Raw genomic sequence first — 18,782 nt, 5'->3', positions numbered from 1 at the left:
AAATACTACACTTTTCAAATCTTAGTTTGGAGCAGTGAAACTGTCCAGAGAAATGTATTTATCTGCAGGGTGTAAGTTTGGACTTCCTGCTAATTCTTTGGAAAGCTACTGCAAAGCCAAGTGTTGAAAAGTGGCACAAGAGTTAATTTTAAAATTATTGGCACAAAGGAGGGTAACCATACGTTAAACTATTTTAGTTTTCATACAGAGTAAATCAATATGTGACAATATTACTGTAAGAATTTATCATACCTTTTGCAATAACTTAGTTGCAGCACTTCAATAATAATGCAAAATGCACAGCCATGTACAATCCTATGTTCAAACTCAAAAAAGACTTACGTACAGTCATTTATTAAGCCGTTATCATCCATTGCTTGTACAGTCACGAAAGAAAATATTCTTCAGTTGACAAAATTTGTTTTCCTAAAAACACAACAATAAATTAACCTATCAGAGTACCGACTTTGGCAGGTTGTCAAGTTATAACTATTCGAAGAATAACAACAAAAAGATCCAAATTAATTAATTTGTTGCCGAGCTATTGGCAAAAGAAAATTTGTCAACTGTCAAATACTTTCTTTTCCGTGTGTACTATATAAAGACGACTTTACCTCATTCTTTTCCTTAATAATATCCTCTTCCAAAATGCAGAAGTTGTTACCAGAAGAGGCGTGAATAGGATTTTCCAGAAATAACTTCTCTGAACATTTTAATTAACAGATAAGTTATTTTTTAAATGAAGCTATAATTAAAAACATGGTGTCAGCTGAAAACGTTTTCCCTCACAAGATGATTCCTAAACAGTACTCCCCATTAAAAATGCAACTTCAAGGAGACAGGGTAGCTACGCCAAAGTTCCCAAGCCGATATCTAATAGTAAGTGTCGAATATGCTTAACCCTTAACATACCAAGCGGGGTACTCTAGGGACCCCAGAGAGTGATATTTGGTGATACTGCCGCAATTATAAGAATCAATTTATTCTCGATTTTTATATGTATCCTGCAACCCTTTGAGATATCAATTACATGATTAGATCAACGATGCGTTTCTTTAAAAAATACAAAAAATAAAAACACACTTCAAAATGTAAAAACTCCATTGTTAAACCTGTGTTTCAGATTTACGAACACACAAGTATGAAATTGTATGAAGAACTGAATAGTGTTCAAATATACATAATATTTGACGTCAACAATGTTCATTTAACTTAAGTATGCTTCTAGACATCCAAAAAATAATAGTTGGAGTAACCCTCTGCAATACCATGTTGAGAAATTAAAATAATACTTGGGGTCCCCAGAAGACTCCAGCTTGGTAAACAACTTTGACGACTTAGGCTTGCTACGTTAAGGGTTAAACTTACCGCTGTATTCGCTGTGTGACAACGTGGTGATAGCAGAGCAGAACTGACCCAACATTGACAACCAGAACGACTGTAACACAGCGAGACATCGAGAGGATGTTCTCTTCTGGTATGGTAAGCCATGCGTCTTACGATCCAATGCCACAGCTCATCAACTGTAGCTGGCGGAGTTCACAGGTATGAGAAGCTGTGCAGCCATCGACCAAACATATTTATCCTTCCCTGCTCTATACATTCTGCAAATTTGGACTTTCCTGGATGTATCCTTCTTAGTTCAACATTTTAAGTAACGAGCAGTGTAATAGTCTCATACATTATTTAAAGAAAGAGCGATGATTCTCAGAACTACTCGGAAGTTTCTAGTTTACAATTTTATATGATATGTAAATAGATAGATAGATAGATAGATAGATAGATAGATAGATATAGATATAGATATAGCTATATAGATAGATAGATGTACAATAATTTAAAACGGTTATATCAAAGTTTGCATTCAGAGCACAAAAAGAAGTATAGCTCTCGGAACATTGATTTTAGCCAGATAATACCACTAGTAAACTCAACCACACTCAGTACCGTTAGTTGCTTGGTATTGTCTATGAGACAAAGATCATCGTATCTCATTGCGTGTAGATTTTTGTATTTGTTTAACACTAAAAATTGTTTGTCGCTAACCGAACCCAGTAACATATATATACCGACAGGACGTACGTTAGTCACAAGGTTACATGAGTGAAACACTAAATTATTCGATTGACACTTGCGGCCTTGTCAACACTAGAGAAAGGTACAAAGTGATTAAATAAATACGAAACACAGTACATACAAAATATAACGATGTATGAAGTCTCCTTTTCATACGATTTGGAGAAAGGATACATCTGTAGAGAGCAACATAAATGATTTCTCTGGATAATTTGGATTAGTCCAGAATTCGAATAAAAATAATTTTGAAATTCGTTAAGTCCAACATTTTTTCTTTCTTTCTTCGGATTCTCAATAAAGTTGACTACTGAAAAGCTGAGTTACAGATTTTATGTTAAAACATATTCACTATACCATTGCCTTATTCACAGAACAATACATTAGTTATTAATGTATGACTGAAATAATAGTGCTTCGTGCAGATTTACTTTATCCAATCGGAATTGCACAATGATAAAAAAAATGTTGCAAGGTATAATGTTCTTATTTACAGAGAAAAAGAGTTGAAAAGACTTAAGGCTAACAAACATTTTCTTTAAACAGACATACATTTATTCTAATTTATGGAAGAAAGAAATAATTTGCGGAGCAGTATATTTATTAAGGTTACATATTTGTACAAAAGAATGCAAATACAATCGGGTCTGTCTTCAGAAAGGACGTGCTTTTAGCCACAAATTACACTGCTTCTTTTCGCTGTCTTTCATGCAGAATCCTGGTTTTGTTTTGATACATGAAATACCTGAAACAAAAATCCAAAAATATTTAAAATGTTACATTTTAAAATATTTAACTTTTTTTTTTTAGATTAAATGGACAAAATCTGTTCGGTCAGGTATGGACTTTTGGGTTTCTGGTAGAAAAATGATGAATTAAAAAAAGTGTTTGTTGATGCTGAACAACTCGAAATGTATTACTATGCAAAAGTAAGTGGGTACCCACTGGCGTTCGAGGTACCATGGGGTACCTAATATGTCTGCATTTTTAGATATGTGGAAATATATGTCTCTAAAATGTAAAGAACTGATATCTGTTTAGTACAGAAAACCGCAACTCGGTAAGCCTTATGGATACCGAGGTATGGGAAAATAAAGGACAACACCATAGAAGTGTGAGTTTTGCGTACTAGATTGTGCAGTTTCGAAAACGTAATTACTGAGGGCTAACAACAACTTCAAAAGTAGTTTCAATTCAATACACTACACACACGTCCTTATGGGGGTTTTCAGGTACTATGGCATTCGCAGACCTTCCATTTCTAAACATTCTAAAATATATCTTAATAAACTTATAAAGAACGTTACAGGTGTGTGTTTACCGAAACCGCAAGTCGGTATGTTTAACAGTTACCGAAATATGGTGAAATAAATAGGAACACCATAGGTATGTGGGGCTTCCATACTTGACAGTAGTTTAGAAAATTAATGAAAATATGACTAATGGCTATCAAGATATTGTCAAATAAAGGGAGGACCCACACAGTTATGGGGTTTTCGTGTTAGGTGGTGAAATTTCCGAAACCGATCATGAAATCTGAATAAACACCAGTAGCAATTTCATCCTAAAGTAACAGGGTATTTCCATGGGGTTTTAGAACATCATGGGTCTAAAAAGATTAAGTTTTAAAAGCTTTGAAAAATATAATTTGACATTTGTAAAGAGTATTAGAAAAGAGAATAGAGTTACCCAAAACTTCCAGCCAGTACATCTTACAGCTAGAGAGACACCGTGAAATAAAAGAGTATTAGATCTTGAAATTTCATAAAACAACTTTTGATCTTAATAAAAGTTAAATAAGATGGTACTTATATGGGTTAAGTGAGTACCTCACACTCGTCAGGGCAATTCCGATCGAAAGATTAATTCATCTCGAAGTTTTCTTCGGGTAAATCCAAGCGTGATAATTCCTAGCGTACAAAAAGAATGAAAATTCTTTGTCAATATCTAATATAGCAACCGAGATATAAGTAATTATGTATTTTACGACGTCGTAAAAATGGAGACCCACATGGATTTGTACTGTTGAGTCTTTGCTGTAAGAAGAAGAAATTTCAGAAAACTACCGTATACACCTTAATAGACAATTAAATGGGTGGAGGCACGGTGGCTTAGTGGTAGAGTGCGTACCTTTGGTGTATTGGGTCCCTGGTTTGATCCGTGTCCAAGTCAGTTTGTAGTCGACATTGTATTCGTGGGTATTCTCGGGGTACTCCCGTTTCCTCCCACCTTTACACTCCATCAATTCTATCATCAGCATTCGCTTGCCTTAATTTCATTTTAAAATTAAATGGGCAGTTAAGTGTGATCGTATCTCTGGGAATTAAGAGAATACTCCAGTGTAGTTTCTGCAAAACATACTAGGTACACACCCCACCACTAAGTTACTGTGTCCTCACTGATTTAATTGCATATTAAGGTATATACAGTAGGTTTTTGAATTTCTTTCTTATAGCAAAGACCCAGAAGTACAAATCCTTAAAGATCTCTATTTTTACGTCATAAAATAAATGACTCGTTATATTTTGGTTACTATATTAGATATTCACAGGGAATTTTCACTCTTTTACACAGCTCGATGAACCTTTGGAACTGCCTGAAGAAAACCTAGAACTAATCTTTCCATCGAAATTGTACTGAGGTACTTACTTAACCCATAGAAATACCATCTTATTTAATTTTGTTGGGACCAATATTTTTTCCGAAGTTTCAACATCTCATACTCTTTTATTTCACGGTGTTTCCCTATATGTTAGATGTACTAGCTGCAAGTTTTAGGTAAATAAATATTTCTAATACTCTTTACAAATGTCAAGTTATATTTTCAAAAGCTTTTAAAATTTAATCTTGGTAGACTGTAAGATGTTCTAACACCCCATGGAAATATCTAATTACTTGAAGATGGAATTGCTACTGGTGTTTATTAACTTTCCATGACCGGTTTCGGAAATTTTATCATCTAATACGAAAATCCCATACCTGTATTGGTCCTCTCTTTATTTGACAATATCTTGATAGCCGTTAGTCATATTTGAATTCATTTTCCAAATTGTACCTTCAAGTATGCAAGCCCCACATACATATCGTGTCGCTCTTTATTTTCCCATATCTCGGTATCCGTAAGGCTTACCGAGTTGCAGTTTTCGGTAAACAAATATCAGTTCTTTACATTTTAGACACATGTATTTCCATATATCTAAAATGCAGAAATTAGGTACCGCATAGTACCCCTCTACCCCATTGGGGTACCCACTTACTTTTGCATACCAGGGCAAAAACACCAGTAGTCGTTACTTTAAGGTTGAAAACATACTCTTTTGTCTCTTCTGTGAGCACCGTGAATCGGTCGGAGCTGTACCATAGTTGGAAAGAGACACTGATCCTTCCTATATGACCATGTAGTCAGAATTCAAAATCGAATAGCCGTTGAAGGAAAAACAATATTTTAAAATCCCTTGTATTGCACCGGTAGTAGTCATCTCAAAATCGAAATGTTCCAGTGGTAGTTAGGGTTTTATACCAGTGTTCGTCACTCAAATAACTTGACATAATTTATTCAGAAACGCACTGTTTATCAGTTTAAAATTAAGAATAGAGTATAAAGTACTAATCTTAATAACTGTGCATCACTTTTGGCACTCAAGAAAGAAAATAAAAAAAGTTTTTACATACTTTTTAAAGCAATTTCAGTAAGAAAAATGTTAACTGAATTCAAAAGTTAACTGTATATTATTTTAACGTTAAGAGTACAATATTAATTACTATGTTTAATAACTATAGTGACTTTAAGCACTCAAGAATGAAAATAAACATGTTTGTACATACATTTTTAATACAATTTGAGAAACAAAATAAGTTAACCGAATTCAAAACTTAATTATATATCACCTTAAGATTAAGAATGGACTATAAAATACTGAGGTTAATAATAATGCATTACTGAAGAATGAAAACAAAAATGTTTTTAACTACCTATATTGTATTTACATGTTGTTATTTCTCATTAACATGCTTTTTGATAACGCACAATATGGGCTAGGGGTACGCACGAGAAATGATTTGAGACTGTCACCTCTCGCAAAGGTGTCGCGAAAGTTGTCTCGTCTCGAAAACTGTATCTGTTTCTATTGGAAGAGCTATGTCTCGTCTCGAATTTCGTAACAAAAATTCGTTACACATGCAGTTTTGTGTAAAAAGTGAAATGTATAAATACAGGAGAGAAAACATTGCAAACAAACATTATGTTAGTATGTTGAACATACTTTTTTGTATGTGGTGCAAAATATCTTCATCTATGGGGTTACTTTGCACCAAAGTTTATATGAAATGAAATCTTTGAGTTTTACGTTCCACGCTTTTGCCGGGTATGCTAAAGGAGACTATAATCATGAGAATGAATGAAATAGTAGAATGAAAACTGTGAGAGAAAACGGGAAAACCCCGAGAAAACCACACACAGTGTTTGTCCAACACAAAGCCCATTTGGCACGTGCTGGGATCGATCCAGGAACTCCATGCAGGAGAGGTGAACACTCCATCACTGAGCTACCACGTCCCCAAACACACAACCTCAGAATATACTTCATATAGAGTAGAAATGAAATGAAATCTTTGAGTTTTATGTCCCACGATTATGCCGGTTAGGCTAAAGGAGACGGTGATGATGAGTAATGAATGAAATGGTGGAATGAAGAAAGTGGGAGGAAACGGGACAACCCCGAGAAAACCCACGCACACGGTGTTTATCCACCACAAAGTTCACTTGGCGGGGACTGGGATCGAACCCAGGACCCCAAGCACCAGAGGTGAACGCTCCACCACTGAGCCACCGCGACCCCTCATATAGAGTAGAAGTAACAAGATGTAAAAAAAAAAAAAATGGCCCGTCTGGAGGACATGTAAGCTAAACACCAATACAATTGTTACAGATTTATTTACTTGCACTGTTTAGGCTGAACATCGCAACACCAATATCATTGTCACATCCTTAACTATGCTAACTACAACGTAGACCTGCTTTGCTTCGTAATGTCCAAATAGTTGATTATTGTGCTCGAAAGCAGGCAAGTAGCATACAAATTTATGATGTTGAAGGCGTTATTTTTCACAGCTATGGAGAAAATACATGAAAACGAAAAATAAAAATAAATCTTTGTTTTACTTCCTACGGTTATGCTATGTATGCTGACAGTCACAAATGAGTATTGAAAATTGATGATCTTGGAATACGATTTGGTGGAATAATGATGGGGGGGGGGGATAGACATTGATTAAATATAAAATTGAAAAGAAATAAGGGCCTGACGCTCAAATATTTATCTATCTGGCAGCCATCTTGATCCCCCTAAAATATCATGAAGTACTTGATTGATTCTAAACCCAATAATAGTAATAGTAATAGTAATTATAACAATAAACACAGAATATATCTAGATATAATTTACGCACCTTGAAGTGTAGAAATTAATGATTGCAATCCTCAGCATTCCAATAGTTCTTTGGTTTCTCCAAATGAAGATTCGGACATCGGTTTTCTTCTCAAGCAATAATGGGGTACAATAATCAGTTGCAGTCCAAAGCAAAGTCACTAAGTTAAGCATGAATATAAAAGATTTTGTGTTAAATATTTCAATGTAAATTTCATGAAATAGAATTCATTAGTTAGTTACATACAAACTCTTACGCATGTAAGTCAGAATCTACTTGTAATATTGTAAATTTAAACAAACTAAATTATACTACAGTTATAGGGACATCAAACATATATTCCATAAGATATATAGGGTGTCTCAAAAGTCCCCTGACATAAAGTAACTCGATTATTATCAGAGTTACAACAAAATGTAATTGGGAAACCGTCTCCAAATATGATGTTTCCAATGTAAGTTGAAGGAATTTTCAAAATCGGATGAGACGTTTGGCTGTACACTCTTTATGCGTCCAATGTTAAATGAAAATGCAACGTTGCCATTTACCTGGACCCACAACATAAGTGAATGAAGTTACTGATTTTTACGCTAACATGTCGATGGCTAGCCCCCATTTCAAACAGTAACTTCATTCACATATGTTGTGGGTCCAGGTAAATGTAACATTGCATTTTCATTCCACATTGGGCGCATAAAGAGTACAGCCCAAACGGCTCCTCCGATTTAAAAAGTGTTCACTTTAGATTGAAAACAACATATTTAGAAATGGTTTTTCCTCTTACATTTTGTTGTAACGTCAGAGGACTTTCGAAACACCCTGTATACATCATACGAAGTTCCTTTCTAAATTCTACACGGGTGTAGTTTAATTGAATGTGAGATGGGTGATATACATTAGGCCGTTTGGAAATACTCTCACAGACGGCCGCCATTTTGGATTAAATTTGTTTGTTATAAACTGGTGGGTAATGTGATATATATATGGCCACGGGCTAGAATTTTCTCAGTATGTCAAATATGCAATCAGATTCCATGGAGCTTAATTTGGTGAAAAGTTATTGCCAATTGAACGTTGTATTTACCTCTTTCTTCTAGATGTAGAACCATACCGTTAGCACGTGAGGAATGCATCGAAATATTCAAACTGTGGAGCGGGAGGAGTGCCTGTACAGTGGTTACCGATTGCAAACAGAATCATCCACAATGTGACTGTGTTACATGTTGCAGTGTCACAGTAATTAACTAAATTTGAGGAGACGGGCACATTCGTGGACATACGTCGTAGCGAACGATCGTAGAGAGCTACAGATGAAGCAACGCCTACGGCAGTGCTGACTTCTTTCTCGATGTGGCCCCAGAGGAGCACACGTCATTTATTAATGCAATGTGGGTTGAGTCATAGGGTCTGCGCGTGTATAAGTGCATCCGCACAAGGTGCAAATGAAGCAACATCTCCACGAGAACGATGTTGATCGCCAAGTGCAGTGAGTAATTATGGTTAACATTTTTATGCAAATACTCTTTTCAGATGAAGCTGACCTCTACGTAAATGGGAAGGTTAATAGGCAGAACATGCACAATTGGTCACCTGACAACCCCGCGTGCAAGACCCCTCCAACATGACCAGCGCAAAGAAAATTAATTATGTTGTTGGCAGACAAATGAGGAATACGTCTAATCAGTCACTTTTTCATTCCATAAAATTAACTGCGGAATAATACCTCACGCTCGTACAGGGATAGATATTGCGAGCTGCGATGCCCGAGGATGGTACATTCTCGCAGTTTTTTCAACACCATGGCGCTTTCTTCATTATGGATTCGTATTGCGTCACTACTTGAACAATTCTCTAGAACATGGGTTGATCGACGAGAGGCAGTTGAATGGCTGCTCGATCACCGGACCTAACGCTGTTCAATTTCTAGCTAAGTGGAAAAGTTAAGGCTATGGTTTGTGCAGTAAATATTCATAATTTTTATCATCTAGAACAAAGTATCGCCATCGTCTGTGCACAAATTTGACCCTATATCCTACTTTGTGTCCACAGCAATTGGAAGAAGCTTCTGCAAATGTTTATTGCTCAGTAGGAACATGTGGAACATATACTATAACCAGGGGTAAAAGTGGACCTGAAAAGGTGGGGGGACGGTAGGTAGCGGCATCACTCCACGCCGTTCCTCCTGCCTATCTCTGCCCATTGTACCATTTTAGGATCTGGGGGACGCCCTACATATTTTTCGAGGTGGGGAACTGCGTCCCCCGCGTTCCCCCTCGCTTTTACCCCTGACTATAACAGGGAAATGTGTTCGAAGTGGGAAAAATCAGAGGCGGTGTGTTTTATTACGATTTTGACTCGACATATCGGCTATCTAAATATTCAAATGCAGTGAGGTGTGAAGCCTACAAGATTGCATTTCTATTTACATAATGTCTGAAAACCACTGGAAAGCTTCTTTTAGTTACAGAGAAAAAAACTGAGAGACTGATCCATCCATCGTGAACAACTTTGTGGAAAAAAATAAATAAAAATAGCCCTTACCTTGTATCAGAGAATTATACACGAAAGTGCTCAAAAACCGACTTTTAATATTAACAATTTCCAGCGGGAAAACTCCTGGACCACACACTCGAATGAGGGGTATTTCAAACTCCCGTAAGATCTGCCCCCACAGCAATCCCCTAAATCCGCCCATGCTCAAAACACGACGCTTATAAGAATTCAGACAAGACGACACATACATACATACGAAAGAAACAATTCAACACGGCACATCAAAATATAAACTAGATGAACTTCTTTGAAAACACCTCATTTTACAAACAAAAGGTAGAAAAAGGTAGAAATGTCAGTATTGTCAACTTAGAATCTACATAAGAAATAAAATCTTTTTATGTGCAAAGCTATTCGTCAATACGTATAAAAAATGGATTTATTAATGGTATTTAGCATTTATTCTTCCGTGAAGGTATATCTTGATCACTAAAAAACCAGAAACGGTGTCTCTATCACTGGGGGAAAAAAAAACAGAAGGGTATGACATACCACTACATATAGTCTCACTTGGTTCACTGCCAATAACATTTCACCAGAATAAGTTACATGATATCTGATTGCATATTTGACATCCTCAGAACATTTTAGTGCATGGCCATATATCACACTACCCACTTATCGTCCGTATTACAATTTCGAATCTAAGATGGCGACCGTCCGCGTGATGTAATCCGAAAGTATCCCTCTGGGCCTAATGTGTATCTCTTATCTCGCAGTCAATGTAACTACATCCCTGTAGTTTTCAGAAAGGATGACAAGGGACTTCTGATGCATCCTGTATATAATAGTTGTATCAATAATGACGGGTATACCGGCTAGGCTAAAGGAGACGCTGATGATTATATAATGAATGAAATGGTGGAATGAAGAAAGTTGAAGGAAACGGGAGAACCCCGAGAAAACCCACTCACACGGTGTTTGTCCACCACAAAGTTTACTTGGCGCGAGCTGGGATCAAACCAAAGTCCCCAAACACCAGAGGTGAACGCTCTACCACTGAGCCATCGAGGCCCGACAGGAATATTTGTTGAAGTCTACTGTCTTCTTCAGTACCAAGGTTACACAAAAATGAGCCTATGGTTTTGATGGAATTCGAACCAACATTATACGTATACTCTCTCAGTGAGAATCAAAGCTGGCACCAAGTTTACATATGCGCGCGCATTGTATTTTACTTATATAGCTCACAGAGCTATGGGCGAGCAAGCAAGGCACGTGCCCCGGGCGTGTGGTTGGAGGGGCTACTAAAAGAGAGGTTATATATTAGTACTTTTCCATTTTGGTGTTTAATACTTTTCATCAGAGTGCGAAATCATGAAATCAAAGTGGGGGAGACTGAAGGACTGAAGAGAGCGAGAGAGAGGGGGAAAAAAAAAGCTGCGCAGTCTTACACTTCAAAGAATTGTAGTGAATTGAGAAGGTCAGAATTCAAGATGACATTCGGATGCTTGGCACGAAGAAAAACATTGCAAGCAATTTTGAAAAAAAAAAAGAAAGAAAAAACTTAAATAATGTGATATATTTTGTAGGCTTTGGATATGTATGTTTTAGTTGGCATCAACAATTATTGGTGTGTTTTTGTCACAATTGACAGTTTAGCGAGAGACTAGGCTAACTGACAATTTTAACTTTCTGAAAGAAAAGGAAACAAATGAAAACAGCACGTTACAAAGGATACGACTGATATTCATAGTTTGGCTTACAAGGGACATCACCCAATTGTCCGGCTCCGATTTTAATGAAATTTTTATTGCTGATAGAGGACATGTATTCATTACTTGTGATGACAGAAATTTTTGCCATCGTGCATGTTTTCTATTTTTTAATAATTTTTAAAGGTTGTGATGTGGTTAATAGAGATTACTGCAGAAGTCCCTTACTACCCTTTGTAAACGGAGTATTAATGAAAGAACAACCATGTAGATACGTATAGGGCCTAGGGGGAAGTCGTATGGTACGTATGACCTTGACGGCAGCCATCTTGAAATCCGCCATTTTGAATTAAGGTCAAGTTTTTTAAATGGGAATAGGGTAATATGATACATAATTTTGGGCTAGAATTTAATCAGAAAGACAATGGTGAAGTTAGTTTTAAGATGCGCTCATTTGGTGAAAAGTTACAGGCATATTAATTGTTTATACTTACTATGTGTGTAAGTCCCTTATCTCCGCTTTTAACCCGCGTATTAATGATAATAAGTACATAAAGGTTTCGGTAATACATATTATGCCTAGAGGGAAGTGGTACGATAAGGGTATCATTGACGGCAGCCATCTTGAAATCCGCCATTTTGAATTAAAGTGAAGTTTTGAAAACTGAAAACCATAGCATGTGGCACCAAATTTTAATAGTAAATTTTCCCCAAAAGCCAATGGTTCTCTTATTTTTGTTCTATAGTTAACCAGTATGAATTTATGACTCTTCTAATGTGCACGAAACGTCCATTATTCGATCTTTCAAACTGGCAACACTTCTAATTTTCATCGCATGTTTTAAGATTCCAACTGGCACTTTGCAATTGTTTCCATGGCTCATGTTTTCTAAATTTATTACATTTTTTTAAGAGTTGCGATTTGTCAGTTCACGAATAGTGTTGGGATAAACATCCAGCAATATTTCTGAATTTTGAAGACTTGCCATGTAATTATTAATTTCCTAGGCAGTGTAATTATTTATTTTATCCCAGAGTACATAAGAAACCTATGGACCTATGTGATGTAAAGAAATACAAATGAAATTATAAAAAATTTGTGTAACACGAACTCATAATTATCATGAAATATAGCCTACATGTTGCGCAAACGACAAACAGTATTTTTTTTTTTTTAGTAAATACAACTTTACAACTTTAAAGGAACAGCAGCAATGATAGAAAATATCAAACAGGCATAATATTACTGTTCCCAACACACTGTTTGTACCAAGAACAAAATATGAAAACTGGTAACTTGTTTATAAAAAGGTGTAACTTAATCGAGTTCCGATCAATACTGATTATAAATCTTACAAACATGAACCATCAACAACAATCACTAGAAAACGAATGACTTTTTTGTCTGACTAGCTAAAATATTGCTAGAAAATAAATAAATAAATAAATAAATAAATATACAATAAACAAATAAATATAAAACAAAACAAAAGACCATTGATTTACCCAACAATCATATTTCGTTTCCTTTTTTGAAGTGAATTTTCAACTTATTTCTCGTCTCATCTACTATCCATTATAAGCTACGTCTCCGGTATTACCTGAATGCAAAGTTGGAGTTCTTTCGTTCTGCGATGATTCATGTCAGTAAACGAATTTTTGAATTGCAGGTATAGGAAATAAATAATTACATTGCCTATGAAATTAATAATTACATGGCAAGTCTTCAAAATTCAGAAAGATTGCTGGATGCTTATCCCAACACTATTCATGAGCTGACAAATCGCAACTCTTAAAAAATGTAATAAATTTAGAAAACATGAGCATTGGAGACCATTGCAAAGTGCCAGTTGGAATCTTAAAACATGCGGTGAAAATTAGGAGTGTTGCCAGTTTGAAAGATCGAATAATGGACGTTTTGTGCACATTAGAAGAGTCATAAATTCATACTGGTTAACTATAGAACAAAAATAAGAGAACCATTGGCTTTTGGGGAAAATTTACTATTAAAATGAGGTGTCACATGCTATGGTTTCCATTTTTCAAAACTTCACTTTAATTCAAAATGGCGGATTTCAAGATGGCTGCCGTCAATGATACCCTTATCGTACCACTTCCCTCTAGGCATAATATGTATTACCGAAACCTTTATCCACTTACTACCATTAATACGCGGGTTAGAAGCGGAGATAAGGGACTTACACACATAGTAAGTATAAACAATTAATATGCCTGTAACTTTTCACCAAATGAGCGCATCTTAAAACTAACTTCACCATTGTCTTTCTGATTAAATTCTAGCCCAAAATTATGTATCATATTACCCTATTCCCATTTAAAAAACTTGACCTTAATTCAAAATGGCGGATTTCAAGATGGCTGCCGTCAAGGTCATACGTACCATACGACTTCCCCCTAGGCCCTATACGTATCTACATGGTTGTTCTTTCATTAATACTCCGTTTACAAAGGGTAGTAAGGGACTTCTGCAGTAATCTCTATTAACCACATCACAACCTTTAAAAATTATTAAAAAATAGAAAACATGCACGATGGCAAAAATTTCTGTCATCACAAGTAATGAATACATGTCCTCTATCAGCAATAAAAATTTCATTGAAATCGGAGCCGGACAATTGGGTGATGTCCCTTGTTAGTATACAACAGGGGTGGATCCAGGATGGACTACTGGGGGGCGGTGGGTTGTAATGCCACTACTTACAAGATAGAGCTACTTTTAAGAGATTCAACTCTGGGTGGGTTTTATTTTATATTAAAATACACAAAGTTTCCTCTTCTTGGGGGAGATAGACCCTCCCTGGATCCGCCCCTGTCTCAGGACAAGCCACACAGACAAGTGGTTGAGGCAAAGGTCAATTAATGACATTAGTATGCTGTTCCGTCAAAATCTCAATCTTGACCTGGATGTAAGTTAGCCTGGTCTCTCACTGAACAACTCAATTGAATGTTTCATATGTAAATTAGGCACTTCTACATCACAAACAGTAAATATAACCTACCTTATTCTACGTTTTTAAATGCATTTCTACAACTGATTGTAACTTTAAAGGTTCTCGTGAAGATTAGCTGGCGGAGGTTACCTAACATAGCCATCAGTTATCAAATTAATAGTTGTGCTTCGTGGGTGATGATAATGATCCTGAGGTTAGATGTTAAATTGGACTCGAGAGCGGAACAAGGGCTGATCTTATTCGTGTCTCAGACGGGGCGTGGAATGGAACGAATATGAAAATAAGGTTGCTGTAATAGTTTTTCATAGGGTTTGTAAGATTTTCGAAACACTTGGCAATTTTTTTTTATCAAGACTTGACATTTTTTTAAGATAAAAATCAAGACTTGGCAATTTCAAGTTTCATCCCCCTCCCAATCTTGTAATGCTCACTACGCCGCTGTAAGCAATACATATTTTCGACAATATTCGTTGTTCATTTGTTTCCGCTGGGTTCCAACGTGGTGAGCTGCATATGGGACTTTTAATAGTGTTATTATAATGAGAAAGAATTGCAAATTATGTTCATGTTCATAAAAGAGGGAAATTGAAAGAGAAATTAAATTAAAAATAAATAAGGGAGAGAAAAGTAATTACCTGAAAATAAAAACAAAGTCTTTGAGTTTAATGTCCCACGATTATGCTGTTAGGCTAAGGGAGACGGTGATTAAAGCAAGTTAATGGTTATGGAATATATGGTGGAATGAGAAAGTGGGAGGAAACCAAGTCCCCGAGAAAACCTACAAGCACGTATATGAAAATGAAGTAAAACATACACTGGACTATGCTTTCTTTGTCTAGCAGAGTCATAGTTTGGAATCGAAAATGTGTTTTGAATTTTTGTATTTAGAGATGGAGAGTGTAAGTAACGAAATCACTTAATACATCCATTAAGATTTCGGAAAGCGAAATCTAAATTTAGGTAAGCTAACTCCATGTACTAACTGCTTGCATCCGCTTCGTACATTGTTTGAAGGGTCACGAAGCAAATCACCTCATTTAGTCTACACATACCTAGTACTAGCGTTAATTACCTGCTTCGTTGGGTGAAAATAAGAAAACCAGTAATACATGTATGTTACGTTAGTCAGTCACTTTTTTTACTATTACGAAACGCTCTCTCATATCGGTTATTTTCGATCATTTGTAAGATCCGTCTCCCCTCTTTCCCTCCCCAAGTTGCTTGGCTGAATTTTGATTTAAATAGTATCGGAAGTGTCACTGTCCATTTCTGCGCCCCCGAAAACAATGGATTTAGATTAGGATCAGTTCACTTAACTTAGTAAGCCTACACAGCTTTGGCGCGGCTCGACTTGTTGGAAAGCAATCCAAAATCTAAACAAATATATCGATGTCACTGGGGTTTAGTAAAGTGTATCGTAAGTCAAGAAGATTGAGAATCACTGCCTCGATTATTCACTTCAATTAATCATCAAACTCCTTTAACCTGAAGTACATAATCGTGGAATGTTTAACTAATATTATAATTTTATGGCATCTAGAAAATGCACATATCGTACATTACGTTACATTACCATTCAATCGCAATAGGTTATTACAGACGTGTGGTTGGCTTGAAGCTTAGCATCCTATTCAGCGCCAAGACTGTGTACGACCTACACCTACAGCATAATATGGAATCCTACTCGCATGATCTTCGACCAAGATTTGAATCAACGGGAGGATGAAGATTTTCCCTCTCGTCAAGTAATTTCCCCAACTCGCCAAAGAATTTCTCCCTTGCCGGGAAATTATTTCCCTCATTTCATATTTTACATATTATATACTATATATATATATATATATATATATATATATATATATATATATATATATATATATATATATATATATTATATCTTGCATCACTGAGAAATAAAATGCTTGGATTGTATATCTGAAAAGTCGCCCCCTCCCCGCAGGCACGTAGCCACGATTTCGCAATACGGGAGGTCCGTGACGAAATACTGTGGTTATCACACCAGGGGTTCGATCAATCTAAACTATTTTACTGACAACATATCTATATTGATTTGTTAGGACAATAAAATGAGGATATGTTAGTAAGTATTTTAATTAAAGAATTATGAAGAAATCTTGCGTAAAAGAATAGAAAAAAGTATTGACAAAGACATAGTCTTCCGACGTCATTCGAACTCGGTTCTTCTCGTCTTCTTTCTATTTCTCTTATCTTAGTTCAATGCCGTCAAGGATAGTAACGAGATCTCTTTCGGGAGTAAAGACATCCTATAAAATGAATTAGTGTTGCCGCGAAATTCAAAATGGTTCATATTATTGGTAATTCTGGGCATTGCTTAAGTTCTGACAGGCTATCTGAAAGAACCGGTTTATCGATCGTCATTTGTAGTCCATAGGGTTACTGGCGCAAATCCCGTGGGGATGAGGACATGTCCCCTCCAATCTTAGAACTGGGGGGGACTTTCCCCTCAATAATCCGATTTGAAATGCGTTTTTTGGAGAGAAATGTGATGATTTGTGTCCGATTGCCACAAAGGAAAGTAAGATGAAATTGATGTCCCCACCCCAGAATAAGCCTTAAATCTGCCCGCCTCACAATTTTGAAGACAACTCTGCTCCCCTGATCCTCCGCAGCATTGTTTTTCAACTTCATAATTTGAACATCCTTAAAAAAAAATTGTGAGAACTGTCTTACCCGTCCCTCCCAATGTTGAAGACAGATTTGCGCCGCTGCATACGGTTAACATGGAGCTAGATGGAATTCGGAATGTTCCGTTACAATAATATCCAATTTCAACTTGATCCGCCCCCCCCCCTCCCGTTTCCTCCACACAAAGCTCCTCGTAAGAAAGAGTAACCAAAACGCTTATTGTAGCTTTATATTTTTGAGGCTGATTCATCTGTTTCTTTCTGTTTCATCTTTCCTTAATATTTTTCATTTCTGGATCCGAAGGGAAGGGGGGGTCTGGACTCACCCCTTGGCTACGTGCCTGCTTCCCGTAAAAAGCATTATTCGAACCCTGAATCAAACAACTCCATCTGTAAAGCAGTGCTGAGTTGATTTTAATATCCCTTTCTGCAACGAGGCTGTATGAGACGTGGACTTACTGATTAACATGGACTCCGAACCACTCCCGCCAGGAATCGAACGCGGGTCTCCCACACCAAAGGCGCGTACGCTAACCGCTTAGCCATGAAGGAGCTCATATATATAGCAGTGTAAGCAACAACAACAACAAAAAGAAACACACACACATACTAGAAGTTTGCGCAATTGGGGATCAAAACATTCTCAATGAAGTATGAGAAATAGTAAACGTCAATCAAATGGGCTTCTGCTTATTCTTTACTTCATTAATACTTAATTCCTTCTAGAAATAGTGAAACAATACTATGAAGACACAGTACTTAAACATAATCGAAAGAATAAGACAAGGAAACAGAGTAATTTCCGACTAATTAAACTAGTCATATATACTATACCTAACTGTTACATTGTATTTCTTACCATATTACGAAAGCGATATAACTTTTTTACCAGCCATAGAAGCTGGACGCAATCCAATACTGCAATTTAGACGCTGTAACGAAAGCTGCAAGTCAAACGCCTGCCTGAAACTCTTCAAACTGTGTAATAGCTGTTTCAAGCGGCCTACAACTTATGACCTTGAAACTATGTGCTAGTAACCAAATTAATGCCAAGGTACGATAAAACACCCCAACTTGCCACAATGACGTCAACACAAGGAAAAAAAGAAAAACATCTAATTTTTGGTTCGAAAATTATGAAACAATAATAATAATAATGTAATTCTCAGGAACTCAAACATTAGTTAACTAGAGAACATAACAAGCAAAACAAAACAAAACAAAACAAAACAAAACAAAAAGAATCTTAAACGTGAGCTCTCCCTGACTGCTGTTTTTAAATTTCAGTGAGGCTGTAAAATATGTTTTGTTTTATTGTTAAAAAACAAAAAGAAAAAGAAAAATAAAGAAAGAAAGGAAATAAATTTTGTTGCAAATATCCTAGTAAAAATAGGTTTCCTAGACACAAGTGGCTCCGCGTAGCGTAGTTGTAACGC

At 36.3% G+C, this 18,782-nt stretch overlaps 1 long non-coding RNA gene across 1 annotated transcript; it reads right to left on the bottom strand.

The window, feature by feature from the left end:
* Positions 1–2,717: 2,717 nt before the first annotated feature.
* LOC145671812 (uncharacterized) lies at positions 2,718–18,301 on the bottom strand. Its single transcript, XR_014128529.1, has 3 exons — positions 18,206–18,301; positions 7,522–7,660; positions 2,718–2,818 (listed from the first exon to the last, which is right to left on the bottom strand). It is a non-coding gene; the product is annotated as an uncharacterized LOC145671812 (long non-coding RNA).
* Positions 18,302–18,782: the final 481 nt, after the last annotated feature.

The sequence above is a fragment of the Thermobia domestica genome, chromosome 15, assembly GCF_964235325.1.
Source record: "Thermobia domestica chromosome 15, izTheDome1.hap1.1, whole genome shotgun sequence".
In the NCBI taxonomy this organism is placed as follows: domain Eukaryota; kingdom Metazoa; phylum Arthropoda; class Insecta; order Zygentoma; family Lepismatidae; genus Thermobia; species Thermobia domestica.
This window is presented reverse-complemented; position numbering and strand designations above follow the sequence as displayed.